Genomic DNA, 13,235 nt, shown 5'->3' with positions numbered 1-13,235 from the left:
AAGTATAGCAATTATGTATTGTACTATTGTCCTTTTATTCTCTAAAAGGGCAGAATTAGACTTTTTATTAACTTCTTTAAATTCTTTTAGCCCAGTAGTAAACATTTCATCTAGTTTTATGTTAGTGATATTCTGATTAAACTTATTATTATCAAATACTTGTTTCAATTGACTATATTTAGAGATAAAATCTGCAGCAACTTTATAACAAAACTTAACAGTATTTCTGACGTCATTTGTTGATTCAATAAACTTATTAATTAGTTCATCTTTAACTTGTGTTTCATTTAGTTGTAATGTTTTAGTTGTGACTCTATCAAATTCACCTTTTCTTAGTTCAGTCATGTTTTTGCTTAAAATGTCTATTTTATTAGAATAGAATAATAAGTTATTGTCACAATACTCTGTATTAACAACTTCTTTTTCATCTATCGGAGGATGTACATTTGTAATTTTATAGGTATCCTTCATATCAATATTATCATTATCTTCTAGGAATAACCCACGAGCCTTACTTAGTGTTAAGTTTTTTGTTGATGTTGATGTTGATCCGAGAAGCGGGTTCCCCGATTTATGTTTAGCTTGATTGAATCTATTTCTTGTCATCTTTGTATTTGTTTACATATAATTAGAATAATAATTAGTCTTGTAATTAGACTTATAATTAGTCTTACAATTAGACTTAGACTTAGAATTATAATTAGACTTAGGACAGCAGGTCAATATTTAATGATTCCAAAATCTTATTATTAGATTCAAAGTCAAACTCGGATTTTAATAATTCCTGTTCGTAATATTTACCTTCTATTATCTCACCATTAATATCTTCTATTTTATATGTTGGTGGTTGTGTTTTTAGAACTTCATTAACTTCATAAACAATTCTCTATTCCAATTAGAAGTGTATCCCTTAGAGAAGATATTACGTTTATCTGCATTTCTAACATAATCACCAATTTTAACTTTAGGTTGGGCATAGCCAGGTTTACCCTTAATTTTTTTAAAACTAAAAGTGTATTTAACTTTATCAGGATTATTAGAAGCGTCAACTGGTGTCATATTAATTGTTGAGTGAATGTTATTGTTATATGTTACAACAGCATCATTTAATATATTTACCCAATTACCATCGCAATTGATATACATAGGTTTATTTATTATATGTAATTATGTTCTATTAAATCTCTCTATGAATACAGCCTTTAAATCACTATAAGTAGAATATAGTTTTGTTTCTTATTCTTTAAGTAAAGATTTAAATGTTTTATTGTAAAACTCACTACCTCTATCTACCCATAACTTTTCTGTTTTTCTAGGTTCAGAGCCACCTTGTGGATGTTCACTTAATATTTTTTTAAAACCATTAGTTATAGATAAACCAGATTTATTCTTTAATGGAATAGCCCATGCATTTTTTGTTAATATATCTATAACAGTTAAAATAAAATTATAGTTATTATTGTATTTACTTACAGATTACTTATCAATTAAATCAGCTGACCATGTTTCATCTTTATATAATGGTATTATTCTTTGTCTTCTAAACTTTGTTATTTGAGGACTGAATACTTCCTTAGCTAGTTGTTATTGTTGTTGTTGTTGTGGTTGTTGTTTTTCCATCATTATTTATTTACCATAGTTAAAAACAAAATTATCTAGTTGCTCTTGATTAATAATATTCATAGATAATAGTTGCTTAGATATATCTAGCATTTCATCATATAATCCATCATGACCAGCTTTTGTTTCTAATAATATTATTTCTAGTCTTTCCATTAAACTATTTGGGTCTGGGTTGCTATTTAAACCCCTGCCCTGCCAAATACATCATCTTTTACCACCATTATACGTTTTATTGTTCTATATCTAGCGCTTTTCTTATTCCTTTTTCCTAAACCATATCTAATATCCTTTAAAAACATTTTAATTTTGTTTTCATCTTCCCTGATTTCACCATGTTTTATATTAGGGTTAGTAAGAAAGTTTATAAACTCATCTGACAATTCATATATATTATCCCTAACTATAAATGCAATTTCTTGGTAAATTAGTTTAACACCGTTCATTTCAAATTCACCAATATCGAAATTTCCGAACTTTAACTTTAATTGAGGGTTAGATTGAACTGACGTTAAATTAATAATTTGAGCTGTGTCTTTATCTACTATTAAAGTCCTGGTTTATCTCGAGCTTCCTCTACAGTTTTGCCATTGGACTTCATTAAAGCTTCATTAAACTAGAGGCCAGCTTGCTGGATCATCTTAGTTTGTTTATCTAACTCTTGATTTTGCCAATCTATTGCTCTCAATGTTTGTTCCCCTAATGCTAGATTCCGTTCAGTGTTTGCATTTAGTTTTTTAGTTAAATGATCAAATAACTCTCCTATTTCTCCATAATATTCTTGTTGTTTTAATTTATCTTTTTCTTGTTGTTTAATTCTATAATTTCATCTAGCTTAGTCATTTTATTGAAAAATTATAATAAGAGTAAAAAATGGATAATGAAAATTCTATTGATGAAAACTACTCTGAGTTGAAAAAATGTTTAGCTTGTGGAAAACAAAATTGGGTTGTCGGGGAACCTGCTTCGCAGATGGAAGAGTCTAAAAACAAGGTAAGGATCCCTGGCATGATGAATTATTAATTTCAAGTTATTCTAATCATATAGACGAAATGGAATATTATATTAGATTCTTCCATATAATGCGAGATAGTGATCATGGTTACTATATAGTTTGTGATATTGATTATACTAATGAATGTAAAGAGAGAACAGAACAGTTAGCACTGTTTAGCTAGGAGTAGTAGTGGATAAAACAAGGATTCCAACCACCAGTAAAATTTGTCCCTTTCTCCTAACGCTAATCGCGCATTTCGAATCGGGCCAAAATTTACTGTTTGTTGGAATCCTTGTTTTATCCACTACTATATTCACCACTATAAATACATATTACATGCACAATTTTGTGTACAAAATGTACATAGCTAGTATAATTTATGCATTTCATACACTAATATCCAAAAGTTCTCAAGCTAGTTTTAAGCCTAATTTCATATCTGATATGACAAACTATATTGAAACAAATCAGGTTAATCATCTCAAAGAGTTTTTATTCAATAGAATCGGATGGACTGAAAATAACCCAAAATTGCTTAGAAACCGATAATAAGAAACAATTTTCTTTAAAATTTTGACTTTACCCTTGGAGACCATTGATCTATGATGTTTAACTGAGTGATTCTATGTACCAGGGTACATTTTTTTTGAGCCGAGTCTTGAGAGGTCTTGATAAAAGGTTGACTTGCCTTTACCACGCTACGGCAGTACTGCTCGACCTTTCTTAATGGCAACTGTGGGGGAGGGTGCAACTACAGAATGCTTGAACACTTTTAATTTTAATTAATCAGCTGACTGAACATTTTATAATCACGTGAATATATTAATGTATTAACACTAAGGATATCAATATTAATATTAAATATATTTCTCAATAACCAATCACTTGTTTATCATTTATGAAAATTGTAGTTCTGTCATGCACCTAGATTGTAGCTGGCTATCCTTCTGAACTTCTGCCAAAAACATTGTAATGAACTTTTTCCATTCTGAATAGTAGTCTGTGGAGACTAGGATCCTGGGATAGCTTTCACACGCTTGATATAACTCTGGATAGTAGAGTAGGAATATCCTTTATCGTTCAGTAGTTTTTTCCAGGGAATATCCTTATTGTTTTCTTGATGATTTTGTTTTACTTTCCCCCATATGTATCCTGTGTCAGAAATTTTCAGTAGATATAAGCGATTCAGCTTTCCCTCCATGTTATTGACTGTGGTGAGATAAGACTCAAATTCACCAATATTGAATGAACTCCTGAGTTTATTGTGGAAAGATAAATATTCCGGCACATTCACTTCAAACTTGTCCAGTGTTTCCTGATGCGCGTAACTTAGTAGGTCCTTCTTGAACTTGGAGAGGAATAACTGGAAGAGTTCTGTTTTAGTTCGTTTTCCAGTCTCACTTTCAAGTTCGGCGGTGCTGTCGGGCATGCATTTGTTCTCCTTACATAAAGTAATCATTTGAGTTGTTAAATTAGTCAACTCGTTTAGATTCTCTTCAGATAAAAAAGTGCATGATAAAGCTCAACTTATTAAAGTCTCGCCAAATAACGAAAATTTTTTCAAATTTTTCGCTGGTTTTTGTAGTGAAGTGAAACTCATGATGAATAGCCAAAAAGTGCCGTGGAGAATAAAGGTCGCCTCATGGAGAATTATTCTAGAACATTCTTTTTTCTAGAATATTCTGACATGATTTTTAAATTAAAATTAGTTATCCTTTCCCAAATAATCACCTGTTTGAAAGTAAAGTAATATTTAAATCCTTCTATTTAAAATTTTAATAAATACTCACCTTACTAGCTAATTTTTAAGGGCATCATATATTCGAAATTTTCACTTGTTTGATTTCATTCTGTTAGTGGTGGTGGCTTTCTTTGTGAATGGTGGCGGCCATTTTAGCATGACATGCACTTTTCATTCGATCTGCGAAGCAGTTTCACTGATGTGTAATGCGATGTTAAACCAAGCTTGTTGACTTCTTGTACTATTAGTGGTTGCTAAATATGAAAGAAAGCGAACAAAAAAAGCACAGTCAAAAACACTGAGATCGGTGGAAACACGGTGTTTAGTGTTTTTCTATGTCTTCTTGAATATTATACTTAAAAACATGCTCTCTGAATAGATTACTAAAATGACCATATCTATATCTATGAAAATAAATACATAGTCCACAATTCCTATTTCTAAATCTATATAATGATATATGTTTATAAACATTACACATACTACATGTTAGATTTTGATCAGGATCAGAATAATGATATTCCAAATGTTCTATATAATCTTTCACTTTAACCATATTTTTACATACATAACAAGAATATTCTAATTCTTTACAATTATTACAACATTCTCTCCAAGGTTTATTTATACACTTTTTGCATTTCATTTTCATTTTCGGAAATATTATTTTTTGATTAATACCCTAAATAAATACATCATGACCCAATCAACTAAATCTAATGTCATAAACTTCTGCGATGTCTGTAATCTATCCTTTGAATCAAGGAAGAGTTTATACAGAAATCAATCATACGATCTCGAACATAAGGAACTATTGGAGAAAATGTTTGAGTCTGAAGAAGAAGAAATCTCTGAGAGGTTGTATAATTTGGATGAAGATGATTATATTTTTAAAACCAAACCAGCCACCAAACTTAAAACTAAAACTGAAGAGGATATCTCCACCAGATTTAAGTATGAATTTAAAGAATGTCATGAAGAATTTAGGAATAAAATAGCTCTAACTACTCACCCATATAGTCATAATCGTCAGTAAGTAAAAAACACAGAAGACTTCGATATAAACTCCAGTCAGAACATAAGAGAGTTTTATATTACAGATAAAGCTGGGAATTACATTGAAGACATAGATGAAGCAACTAAATACTCTTTAGAGGAAATTAAAAACTGTTACCAGTTTCGTAAAGTTAAGAGTTTTAAATATAAGATCACGGCTGAATGTGATTATAAGAAGAGAACCAAAGAAGAAGTTAAAACTACTAAAATATTCTTCAATACTGATTACATTAATAATAATGCAATATATGAATATGGTGACTTCAATCGGTGGCTAGATTTCGCAAAGGAAATATTTGAAGTTTATGGTTATAATTTTGAGTTTCTTGGAATAAGAAGTATTCAGTTAAACATTGAACCAACTAAAGCATCTATTGGTAGTTATATAGATTTACCTCCTGATCTCAAAAACTCTAAATCAATATTAAATATACGTAGTTATAAATACAATTGCTTACAACTAACTATAACTGCTTGGCTACATCCCGCCCCACATCATGGAACTCGAGAAAGTAAATATGTACATAAACTAATTGAACCAAGACAACAACATGAAGATGATTTTGCTTATATAATAAGAATACAGAAATTGTATAATATTAAAATTTGGGTATACACACCTTGTGGTGGGGGCAAAATAGAATCGTTCAAACAAGTGGATGATTTTGAGAAAGATAGAAAAGATGTAAGAATACTAGTTTGGAGTAATGGTCAAATAGAACACTGTGCTCTAATAAAAACATAGAAACCCTGTTAGAACGACCAAATAAAAATAACGTTAAATATTATTATTGTGATAGGTGTACCTATTGGTTTAACTCACAAATTAAATATGATAAACACGAATGCAACAACTCATTCAAACCAGAGATTGTTTGTCCTAAGGAAAAACATATTACTTTTATAAATGAACAAAAACGTCAGAATATAAAAAATATTATAACTGCCAATATAGAATGTTGCATTGTTGAAGTCTCAACTAATGATCGTACATATGTTATAGCTGAACATATTCCAATAGCTGAGGGTTACACCTGGCAATGTAACTTCAAAAACTACTTCGGTCTAGGCTGCATCAAAAAGTTTGCTAGAGATCTATTAGAAATAGAAACTGGGAAGAACTTCAAGCGCAACAAACAAATGATATTCACAGAAGAAGATAAATTATAGCATGAAACCAATAACCTTTGTCATATCTGCAGCAAAACATGTATTAATAAAGTTAGAGATCACTGTCATGAAACTGGTAAATATAGAGGACCAGCATGTAAAATATGTAATCTAACATACAAACAACAAAAACTTCATTCCTGTAATATTCCATAATGGCTCTAGCTATGACTTCAACCTACTATACAGTGAACTCTTTAAATAGAAAAATGATAAGAGAAAAGTAGATAACATGCCACTTGCTGCTGGTAAGTCTAAGATGTTTAGCATTGGTTGTCTTAAATTCTTAGATAGTTAAAACTTCCTAGCTATGCCTCTAGATCAAATGGCAAAGATATACGGGTGTAAAACTAAAACATTATAACCATATGAATACTTTGGTTTAGAGTTGTATAGTAGCAAAGCTACCTGGGGAACCACGAAAAAGTCGTATGATGAAGTTATAGGTAATCTAAAAATAGAAGACTTCAAATCCTCTCTACATAATAAATTACCAACACAAGAAGAAGTCGATATCTTTAAAAAAGACAACAGTCATAAAACTGGTAAAGATCTAACTATAGAGTATTTACAAAATGATGTGGAAATATTAGACTACTGCATGAAAGAATATGTAAAACTAAGTATGAAAGAATTCAAGCTAAACCCACTACATTATGTAAGTCTCCCAGGTTATAGTTTTGATTGTTGGTTAATGTCAAGTGGTGTTACATTAGATACATTGCAAGATAAACAAATGCTAGATGATTTTGTTGGAGCAAAGAGAGGTGGTATATGTGGAATAATGGGTGATAGATATATAGATAACAGTGATAAAAACTGTTACCAGTTTCGTAAAGTTAAGAGTTTTGAATATAAGATCACGGCTGAATGTGATTATAAGAAGAGAACCAAAGAAGAAGTTAAAACTACTAAAATATTCTTCAATACTGATTACATTAATAATAATGCAATATATGAATATGGTGACTTCAATCGGTGGCTAGATTTCGCAAAGGAAATATATGAAGGTTATGGTTATAATTTTGAGTTTCTTGGAATAAGAAGTATTCAGTTAAACATTGAACCAACTAAAGCATCTATTGGTAGTTATATAGATTTACCTCCTGATCTCAAAAACTCTAAATCGATATTAAATATACGTAGTTATAAATACAATTGCTTACAACTAACTATAACTGCTTGGCTGCATCCCGCCCCACATCATGGAACTCGAGAAAGTAAATTTGTAGATAAACTAATTGAACCAAGACAACAACATGAAGATGATTTTGCTTATATAATAAGAATACAGAAATTGTATAATATTAAAATTTGGGTATACACACCTTGTGGTGGGGGCAAAATAGAATCGTTCAAACAAGTGGATGATTTTGAGAAAGATAGAAAAGATGTAAGAATACTAGTTTGGAGTAATGGTCAAATATAACACTGTGCTCTAATAAAAACATAGAAACCCTGTTAGAACGACCAAATAAAAATAACGTTAAATATTATTATTGTGATAGGTGTACCTATTGGTTTAACTCACAAATTAAATATGATAAACACGAATGCAACAACTCATTCAAACCAGAGATTGTTTGTCCTAAGGAAAAACATATTACTTTTATAAATGAACAAAAACGTCAGATTATAAAAAATATTATAACTGCCGATATAGAATGTTGCATTGTTGAAGTCTCAACTAATGATCGTACATATGTTATAGCTGAACATATTCCAATAGCTGAGGGTTACACCTGGCAATGTAACTTCAAAAACTACTTCGGTCTAGGCTGCATCAAAAAGTTTGCTAGAGATCTATTAGAAATAGAAACTGGGAAGAACTTCAAGCGCAACAAACAAATGATATTCACAGAAGAAGATAAATTATAGCATGAAACCAATAATACTTGTCATATCTGCAGCAAAACATGTATTAATAAAGTTAGAGATCACTGTCATGAAACTGGTAAATATAGAGGACCAGCATGTAAAATATGTAATCTAAGATACAAACAACAAAAACTTCATTCCTGTAATATTCCATAATGGCTCTAGCTATGACTTCAACCTACTATACAGTGAACTCTTTAAATAGAAAAATGATAAGAGAAAAGTAGATAACATGCCACTTGCTGCTGGTAAGTCTAAGATGTTTATTATTGGTTGTCTTGAATTCTTAGATAGTTATAACTTCCTAGCTATGCCTCTAGATCAAATGGCAAAGATATACGGGTGTAAAACTAAAACATTATAACCATATGAATACTTTGGTTTAGAGTTGTATAGTAGCAAAGCTACCTGGGGAACCACGAAAAAGTCGTATGATGAAGTTATAGGTAATCTAAAAATAGAAGACTTCAAATCCTCTCTACATAATAAATTACCAACACAAGAAGAAGTCGATATCTTTAAAAAAGACAACAGTCATAAAACTGGTAAAGATCTAACTATAGAGTATTTACAAAATGATGTGGAAATATTAGACTACTGCATGAAAGAATATGTTAAACTAAGTATGAAAGAATTCAAGCTAAACCCACTACATTATGTAAGTCTCCCAGGTTATAGTTTTGATTGTTGGTTAATGTCAAGTGGTGTTACATTAGATACATTGCAAGATAAACAAATGCTAGATGATTTTGTTGGAGCAAAGAGAGGTGGTATATGTGGAATAATGGGTGATAGATATATAGATAACAGTGATGGTAAGACCATATTTTACATTGATGCAAACAACCTATACGGCTATGCAATGATGCAAAAGCTACCTTATAAGGACTTCCATTTTACTACTACTACTACTACTCTTGATACTATATTAAATACTCCAGATGATAGTGATCATGGTTACTATATAGTTTGTGATATTGATTATACTAATGAATGTAAAGAGAGAACAGAACAGTTAGCACTGTTTAGCTAGGAGTAGTAGTGGATAAAACAAGGATTCCAACCACCAGTAAAATTTGTCCCTTTCTTTGATCCCTTTCATTTTTAAGCCTAATTTCATATCTAATATGCCAAACTATCTTCAAATATCTCCTAACTCCAGAAAAGCTTATCCCAAAACTGACGTCAGAAAAAACCACTGAGCAGGCAATGGCGCAATTAGGAATCAATTCGAATTGATACACACACCAAAAAAGCAGGTTACTCATTTTTGATGCTTTTGGCAGGATAAAATTTGACAAGATTTATGACAGAGAATAAGTTTGCATCGCTTTCAACGACAAATATTTTGTACAGAATTAGAATGGAAGCATTTATTTCAAAATATTGTCAAAAGAATAAGGAATCTCAGCCACAATGCAGCAAAGACGGGATCTGAACAACTGAAAGATGATGATACAGCCCACAACGGCATCTATTTCTGTGATGTTGTGTATTTCATTGTACTCAAATAGGAATTGACCTCATGTCAATACTTCTGAAGAGGTGCCCACCCCGCAAAAAAGGCAATTTGGACAGAAGCAGTTAACTGGCGCGAAATCCATCTAGACTGGCGATGTATTAAAAGGAAACAGTAATTACATACACAACACTAGGTTGGTCTGAAACCTTCCCTGTTGGTGAAAAAACTTGTATTTATTAAACACATCAAACCTTTTGGGAGATATGGGAAATTGAAAACGTTAATTTTATTAGATTGCTTCAATTTTTAATCGGTTACTATGCCGTAGTAACAATTAGTGGTTATAAAAATGGAACCAACCATCTATCATCCGAGAACAAATGGACTTGCCGAGCGAGGACTTGAAAACTTTAAGCGGGGCGTTCAAGCTTATGGTCAAATTCTGAGCTAAACAGTTAGAGCTTTCATAGAGTGGGTTTTGATTACACTCAGAAACACCTCCTTTGATCTATTGCTGGACTGCTGAGATGGAGCATGTAATTGCATTGCTCACAGAACTTAGATTTGTGTGAACCAGTTCATTTTGAAGCAACATTGTGTTTACCAACACATGCAGCTACCGCAGGGTAATAAACACCTCAATTATCCACCCCTCTTGAACATTCAAACAAGAGAGTGTTTGTTAGTATCAACGATAAGGCTCTGTTTGAGCCTGATAATATCAGGCAATCTACCGGCCAACAGATAGATAGCAGGAGGCTCGAGAGAAACGCGGCATTACCTTATATCAATAAAAATATTTCACTAACCGAAAGATATCAATCCTCAGGGGATTGAGAAAAGCAAACAGACAGCTATGTAACCAAAACTATTTGGAAAAGTGATCCCTATACACTTGCTCCAAGCGGACAGAGGTTGTGATACACCGAGAAATAATGCAAACTGTAATTTTATACTTAAAAACTAATCTACATCTAAAAGGAGCTGCAAACTGATGCGGACTATTAAAGCTCGTCATTTTTTGAGTTTTTGGTCAAATCGAATTCAAAAAAATAAATGATAAAGGTTTTGTTACTCGTGCTCAAAACCACCAATTTTGTGCGATTAATTCAAAAAATATGCTCCTTAGCTCCTTTCTTTCTCCCAGTCATCAATTTCAATTGGTGGAAACCATTGGCAAATTGAAAATGTTGGAAACAAAATTTCTTTTTCGGAAAAAATTGTGCGGCAACCCAAAGAAGATTCCATGCAAACTGAACATACTAATGCATAATAATGCAGCACGGAATTTTAAATTGGAACACATCGTTAAAGAGTATCTACTTCCAGAATAAGCAAAGAACGGCTGAAAAAAGTAACGCAAAGCAAGCAAATTTTTTTGCTACTGAAAGGCAAATAATCAAAATAATTGGACGAAGACAACCATCACTTCATTAAAAGTAACATATGCTCGTCAGAAGATGCTTTCAGTCTGTTGAGACAAATCACACAGCCTTTCTGCTCAATATTCCCTACCAGACTATATGATTTTCAGAAACTGCAATGTTAATTACTTCAAGGAAAACGCAGATTGCTTCAATGAAAATTTCGCCTCTGTTTCCATTGGAGAAATTTCAGAGTTACAAATAGCAGATTCTTTTCCAACGGAAATTTTTCTTGTCAATTTTCAATTCTGTCCAGGTACACTCGAAAAAGCGATAACAAATGTTTAAAATGGATCACAATCATTCGATGAAAAATCCAAAGTTACTTAAAATTCTATTATCAACAAATGCGTTTTTCAAATTTTGTGGAGAAAAACCCATGTTTCTCTTCATTTTAAAATTGAGTATAAGATGGGAAAAACAAATTAAAGACCTTGTAGTTCACCATATCTTCACTTCGAACGACTAGCCTAGAGACAAATTCAGAAACAACTCCAGAATAAATTGTGTAGTGAGCGACATGTTTTTAGCAAAAAATCGTTTGATAATCACACAGCCTTTAGTTCACTGTCATAACTTGTATGACGCACATGATTCCAATACAGACCCCATTACCTTTCATCTTGACATTGCAAAGATTTCTGACACAATTAATTACAAAATTGTCTCCTAATGTTTTTTGCATCCTATCTGACCGAATCACAGCAGATAGTAATTGTCTGTAATAGTCGTTAAAAATCAGAGTTCATTCTAACCCACAGTATTGGGCCACAATTTTCCCTTTTTAAAGTTTTCTTTTTTTTCAACTTATATAAATTACTTGTCAAAAACTCTGGTAAATGAATGTTTTATGTACGTTGACAACACACAAGTTGTAGGCTCTCGAAGTAACAAAGAACAATTGCAATAACACTTTGAAAAGGCAATTTTGTGAAGCAGCGAAAACACTAATTACAAAACATTTTAGATTATTGTTTTTTCTCAAAAAAAGAACGAACCCAAATGCAGACTGTTTTTACAAGGACGAAGCGTCATAAAACAAGAAAAACGAGTGAAAAGTTTTGCAATTGTGTTCCTCGAAAACTCGTCATGGAATTTAAACTTTGAAGTAGAATTAGGAACAAAAGAGAAAAATTTAGCCCATATACGAAGCTCAATACCTAGTACAACAAAAAATGATAATCAAATGTGTGGTTTCCAGGATCAATTTTGTCGAGGAAAATTGAAAAATTACAACGCGCTTTCTTAAAAGGTATGTGTTCAAAAAGTCGTTTTACTGAGCCGGGGTACACTGATTGTCTCTGGACTTTGAATATGCTGCCAAATTCTTACAAACTAGTAGTTCTTATTCTGGTATTTTAAAACAGAACCCTGGTTGGTTTCCTACCCATTTTTACTACTGATTTCTGGGCAATTAGAAATGGATATAGATCCTAGAGTCCGATTATCTGACTAAGTCCTTCTTGCGACGCATATCAATGAAACGTGTTCTCAAAACAACTTCTTTAATCGTGTTGTAATGTATAATAGTTCACTCTCTAAAAAGCAAGACTTCCATGAATACATCCCAATGTGCAACACACCAAAATTCAAGGTTGTGCTAAGAAGATTTTCGCGAAAAAGGTCACAAGTACACTTCAGATGCAAGTTATACGCCTCTAGATGAATGTTTTTTGAGAAAAAAGAAAAACCTGAATCTAATCCACCCCAAATCTGGGAATACCAAGTTGAAGTGTCCCTTTCTGATCTTTAATGGGGAACTTTTATTTTTAGAAGAGCCAACCAATACCAAAAATTCACTCTTTTTGAACTCAGAAGCTGTCGTTTTATTTTGATTTGTACTGAACCGAAAATTTTTAAGAGATATCGCTCAAAATGTCTTTGCTA

The 13,235-nt window shown here is 31.8% G+C and overlaps 1 protein-coding gene across 1 annotated transcript in view; it reads right to left on the bottom strand.

The window, feature by feature from the left end:
- Positions 1-13,235, bottom strand: part of LOC142348386 (glycoprotein-N-acetylgalactosamine 3-beta-galactosyltransferase 1-B-like) — a 90,167-nt gene that overhangs the window by 30,445 nt on the left and 46,487 nt on the right. The gene's annotated exons all lie outside the window — the stretch shown is intronic.

Source organism: Convolutriloba macropyga, chromosome 10 (genome assembly GCF_964194025.1).
Source record: "Convolutriloba macropyga chromosome 10, txConMacr16.3, whole genome shotgun sequence".
NCBI lineage: Eukaryota > Metazoa > Xenacoelomorpha > Acoela > Convolutidae > Convolutriloba > Convolutriloba macropyga.
This window is presented reverse-complemented; position numbering and strand designations above follow the sequence as displayed.